The sequence below is a fragment of the Labrus bergylta genome, chromosome 6 (assembly GCF_963930695.1).
Source record: "Labrus bergylta chromosome 6, fLabBer1.1, whole genome shotgun sequence".
NCBI classification, from domain to species: domain Eukaryota; kingdom Metazoa; phylum Chordata; class Actinopteri; order Labriformes; family Labridae; genus Labrus; species Labrus bergylta.
The window spans coordinates 19,861,759-19,867,915 of record NC_089200.1 but is presented as its reverse complement, the minus strand read 5'-3'; positions in this window follow the sequence as shown (position 1 = coordinate 19,867,915).

The following is a 6,157-nucleotide window of genomic DNA, read 5'->3' as shown; positions in this document are numbered from 1 at the left end:
TAGAAGAATTCTGATTACCAAACTATGCTCATTAAATCTGCCAACACTTCTCAGATGGTATTCTCATTGTGTTGAGCACACATTTTGCTGAATTTTGACATAATCTGTTAAGCAATCCCTTAATTCTTTTGAAATGGATTACCAGAATTAGACATTTCTGTGTGAATAAAAATGTCATACACAGACTTGTCAAGTTCCTCTGCTGTTGTTGTTGCTGTTTTTGTGTATGGTTTGGATTATTCCGTTTTTTAATTTGTATTAAAACTTTGATTTATATTGAACGGTAAATCAAGAAGCATACATATATAAGTATAACAACTCAATAAAGTTCAGATGTAAAGACATGTGGATGCTTGATAAAGTCACTTATTCAGCTCTCTGTTACACGTTACAGCTTGGTGACAACTGTGACAGCAGGGCAAAAGTCAAACCATAATAAATGTGTAAACAATACAGAGAGCATGTCTGCGCAAGTGTGTGTGTGTGTGTGTGTGTGTGTGTGTGTGTGTGTGTGTGTGTGTGTGTGTGTGTTCTTTGTATGTGTTACTTTTTGAGTGTGTGATTGGGTTCAGAGGAAGACTCAGAGAACCCATGTGTGAAACACTGGGATTTCAGGGGGAAGAGGATTATCTAGGACCAGGCAGTGCTCACACACACACACACACACACACACACACACAGACACACACACACACACGCGCCAACTGTAGCAGTAGGTTGAGTAGTTAATGTGGTACAAAGTATGAAGTCAGACATTGAATCCTGTTTTCTTTAGTAAATAAACAGCCACTGTGAAAACACAAATGACAGAGAAGCATCCGGTGAAGTTACTCCACAGTGGAGGGACATTAGACACACTCACTCACTCACATGCAACCATAAGTCTCTATTACCTGTGTTTGTCTCTCTCTATGTGTGTGTGTGTGTGTGTGTGTGTGTGTGTGTGTGTGTGTGTGTGTGTTTGTCTCTGTCCGTCTCTTTGCATCTCTCTCTTTCTGCATTTCCCTCTGTTCCATATTGTCAGCCCATGCAGTTAGCTGCAGATAAGGAGTCTGGTTCTGCTCGAGGCTTTTATATAACTGTTTAAAAGAGTTTTTCCTTGCTCCTGATGCCAAATGCTCCCAAGTGCTTGCTCATGATGGATTCATGTTGCACATCTCAAATAACAAATAAAGTCTAACTCTGCTTTTTTGTAAAGTGTCTGGAGATAACGTTCATCATGATTTGGCACGATGAAAATAACAATTCTTGATTGAATTGACTGAATTGCACACACACACATATCACACAAATACACACACAGTAAAGAGCTGTAGTGAGGTGCAATTTTCATGTACTTCACCACAAGTTGTTCTGTTTTTTTTACGCTGTCATACTGCACTACATTGCAGAGGGAAAATTGTACTTCTACGTCATTGACTCGATAACTGTAGTCATAAGTTACTTTTTAGATCAAGTTTACATAAAGAAGAAATCGTCTGATAAAAAAACAAATCATAAAAAACATTTCTGCCCTTTTTGCTTTGGTGTCTTACAAACAAATTCTGTCTGTATGGGGCTTCTAGTTACACTTCACGTTACACGTTTCCTTCTCAGAAAAATCAGCCCTAAACTTTTCAGATTGCTCTATTACTGTAAAGCCCAACATCAACAACTATACTTCCTGACTCCATATGTGTGATTAATTGTATTTTCACATGGATAGAAAAGCATTGTATTTTGATCACATCATGTTTCATTTTTATTCCTATATAAAAAAAATAATAAAAGATCTTCCACTACTGGATCATCTAACGAGAGTCCTCTTTCCATGAGTAATATAAACTCTGGTGCAGCATCAGTCTACCTCTCCTGGTTCCAGAGTAGTGCTGCGGCCATGATTCAGACCTTCAGTCTGACTCAGCGAGAGAAAATTCCTCTGAAACCTTTATCGCAGAAAAATGCAATGAGCCTCCACCTAAAATATGTTTATATTTAGCACTGACTCATGGTTGGAGGCCAAGTATTCAAAAACATCAAACATTAAAATGCCTCTGTAATCAAACCAGATAAATCAAGCACAGCTGAAGTGTCTGAAGAGGAGGAAAGCATTACATGAGCGTGGCAGTGTGTGTGTTTTCGGGTGTTTGTGTGTGTGACTGCTGGGAATGTATGGGAGCATAGGCAGGAAGAGTGAGTTAACCCATTGCATGTCTTCTTGACATGTGGATGGACTTCCAGTGAACCAGCCTCCACTCTCTGCCTTCCTCTCCTCCTCTTTCCTCTGTTTCCTTTCTCTGTTTTTTTAGCTTTCCACTTCCCTCCACTTAACTTTAGCCCAATTCTCTTGACTTCTGCCCGACATGTACGCTATGAGCAATCTGCACAGAAAGAGCAGGAGCATTGTCTTATCCCTTGTTTTTTAAACAGGTATATATTACCCCTCAGAGTAACTTGTTTTCATTGTTCAGTAAAATCCTTCACTTTCCTGCCTTTTTGTCCTCTGAACTGTGTGAGTGTTCTGACACAGTCTATATAAAGGTTACTCAGCCGCTGGAAGCCAACGCTCTCTAACTCAGACAACATACTGTACATGCACACTTATATACACTCTCGACAGTCAAGTCTGTTGAGGGGGAACAGAAAGGAAACCTCTCCCTCTTAATCTCATTTATCTCTCTCTCTCACACACACACACACACACACACACACACACAGTGGCACGCAAAATAAGAAATCTCCGTTGCACACAATACTTAATATACACAATAACTGAGTTGAATCTTGCATGCTGATACTTGAGAGTAAAACAGCAACTGGTAGAAGAAGTTTTCATTTATTTTAAAGTAGCTATACCAAAAAAGGAAAACAGGTTTTTTCGGTCCAGTGCATAATCTTTTATAGATAAGATAAGATTATCGTTTATTGATCCCAGGTGGGGAAATTCTAGTGTATCAGAAGTAAAGGATAAGAAGAAGAGCATGCATATGAGAACAAATAAAATAAGAATATATAGGAATAAATGATACAATGTATTTAAAACTATTACTTAGAAAGTATTATGTTTATGATGCACCAATTAAGATCTTAACTATACACTAAAAACGATACAGGACATTGAGGCATATTAAGTGGCAAGTTTAAGTTAAAGTGACAGTTATCAGATAAAGTGACAGAGTTAAAATGAGGTGACAAAAGTAAGCAATAAATATCAAAATAAGCATCTAGAAGTAATATAACATGAGTGTCAGACTCCAAGCTATGGCAGTGTGACAGTCACTGTGGGGAATGTTCATGATGAAGACAGACTGTAGGACCCACTGCTGCTGTACAGTCTGATGGCAGTAGGCACAAAGAAGAGCTGAGTTTTCATCATGGCGGGGGTGAGAGGAGTTGTCCAGGATGGCTGTGATTTTGTACCCCATCCTCCTTTCAGCCACCGTCTCCAAGCTGTCCAGTTCCAGGCCAACAACAGAGCGTGCCTTTTTTTATGAAAGTAAGAGTACAAACGTTTTTTCAGCCTCTGTCTGTGCTGTGTTTTTTGATATGCAATATAATTGGATCATTTTACTGATGAATTATTGTGTATGTAGCATTTGAATGCTAAATATAGTTTGGGAGGAGCTAGTTCACGATGCTGTTGTTGATGATGATTATAAAATAAAAAACAAAAAGACTGCTTCTGTACACATTGTGCACATCTGAGCACAGAATCCCAACATATAAAGTTAATAAATGTATACCCCTAAAAACAAACTCATTTAACACAAGTGAAGGATCTAAAGAACAGGATTAGGGCCAGTAATGAGAAATGCAGGATAATTTCCATTTTGCACTTCAAGAAAAACATGGACATTTAGAGAAAAAGGAAACATTACAAATTCAAATACAATTTTGGGAACAAAGTTGACATTTCACATTTCAACTCAATTCTCTATATTCTGACTTTTTCCTTGACATTTCAACTTTTTTCTCTCGATATTTCAGCTTTCTTCTCTACGTTTGGACTTTTTTCTTGAACTGAAAGACTATGCAATAATGGCTCAGAATGTTAAAGTTCAAACATGTTCTCATAAAGGGTGTCTCTTCTCTAATATATTGGCATCAGAAATCCAGTAAAGCTTCTTCCATTTTTTTTCAACCCCACACTGCTCTCTGCTGGTTGATATAGGAACACAAAACACACAAATTATCCAAAACTAAAGAATAAGACTGCTTAATCCTTTCCAGGGTTCATTTTGGGGAATTTGCATGAAGCAAACTCAAATCAGGAGATTAGTTTGTTTACAAGAAGGCCCACTCTTTGTTTTTCTATTGTCCGTGAGTAAAGCTGCTTTAGTGCAGCCGGGCCCTTTTCTGTACAGATAGCACAACCCTGAATAAGTGTGTTTGTGCTTTTCTCACAAACACACACACACTTATTCAGTCAGTGAGTGGAGGTCTCAGGGCGCTGTTGTTGACACTGAACAGTTACTCATTATCAGTGAGAGGAAGAGAACAGAAGGAGACAATGGACACTTTCTCTGGATCACTGACCCACAGAAAAACAAGAGGAGTAGGAGGCAGAGGCTCTCTGAGTGTTTCATAAACAATGTTTTTATTCTACATTTCCTTCTCCTTTTTTTGCTTCCTTTCAAAACTCATGTGCATGTTTTTGTATGATGTCCATACATGAATATGTGCGTATGTGCGAGTATGTTTGTCTGTCAAAAGGACACGGCCTTACAACAGCAGTGTTAGTCACCAGCCACTTCCCTGCTCAGTCAGCAGCATCTCTGAATCATTTCATCCACTTGCACAATGATATGACTGTTATTACATAAAGAATAATAGAAGAACGCTGAACAAAACACGTACCCATGAATTACACAGACTCCTTAAGACAAGCAAAATAAAATAAAAAATGTCACATTTCAGAACTGTAAAGAATAGCAGATTAGTCCTCTTACATTTCATTAAAGATCTCATCCATCTGTTCATATCCTCATCATATTATGCTAATCATCTACACTACATATATGCATGAATGTTCCCAAACTATAAAGGCCCCCTTTGAGAGGTTGTAAAGGGCCTCGTTTTATTCAAGCTGACTCTTTTTTCTAACTACAGGATTCCCCCAATTTCATTAACCCTTTAGCTGATGGTGTTAACACTAAATACAACCAAATAAAAAAATGAATCTCAGGTAGACACCTTCCTTCAATGATTTAAAAAAAAAAAAAAACGAGGTCAATGATTTAACCTGAAAGACTCTGTGATGTGAAAGTAGCAGGACAGAAGGTTTATTCCACTCTGTTTAGAGTACAGCTTTGTTATTGGGGTCCCTATAGTTTCAAATGTGACCTTTGTGACCTTTGTCAGTGAATTAAACTTTGGTGCTTCCTGGTTTAACACTGAATTCTTTCAACTATGAAAAATTATTTCAGCTTTATCCAAAATCTAAAGAGCATGCTTCATTTAGATAGATAGGTGTTACGAATGTGGCCCCTATGTTTTCCCCTCTCATCCAGAGTATAGGGTCTCATTAAGGATGTTGCATGTTGTACAGACTTTGACATTTTATTTGTCAAATGTGACGTGTGACATTAAGTTATATAAATCTAATAGACCAACAGTCTTTAGAATAATTGCCTTTTAGAACATTTCACAGTTTTTGAAGCCGCCAGTCAGTTTTTGCATTCATGACCCTTAAATGTCAAAGGTTGATCTGGATGAAGACTCAAACATTAGCTGATACTGCCACACGCAGAAGATTTAAGTGAAGATAAGAGCAGAGAAAATAAATTCTGTTTATTCTTCGGTGTGTCTCTGTTTGCAGGCTGGGTAGGCTGCATACAGGCCCTGTGGACTAAGCACACAGATCTTCATCCTGTGACATGTGGAGTATTTAGGCTGCAGTCTTTAAGAGTGACGCTGAGTCACTGACTGTTTCGTCTCTCCTCCTGCTAGTAATGAAACTGACTGTTTTCTCTCTTTTAAATGATTGAATAATCAGAATAAAATCACGTGGAGTAGACATTTACCTTTTATCTAAGCATATCTTAAATCAAATAAACTAAGCGTCACACCAGTTGGTCAAATGAGAACCTGAAGACCCTCTACAAGCTTTGACATGGATGTGAAAAATCAGTCAGCTTGGGTTTTTCTTGTTAGTTCATTGAGTTTTGTACTGATTTGT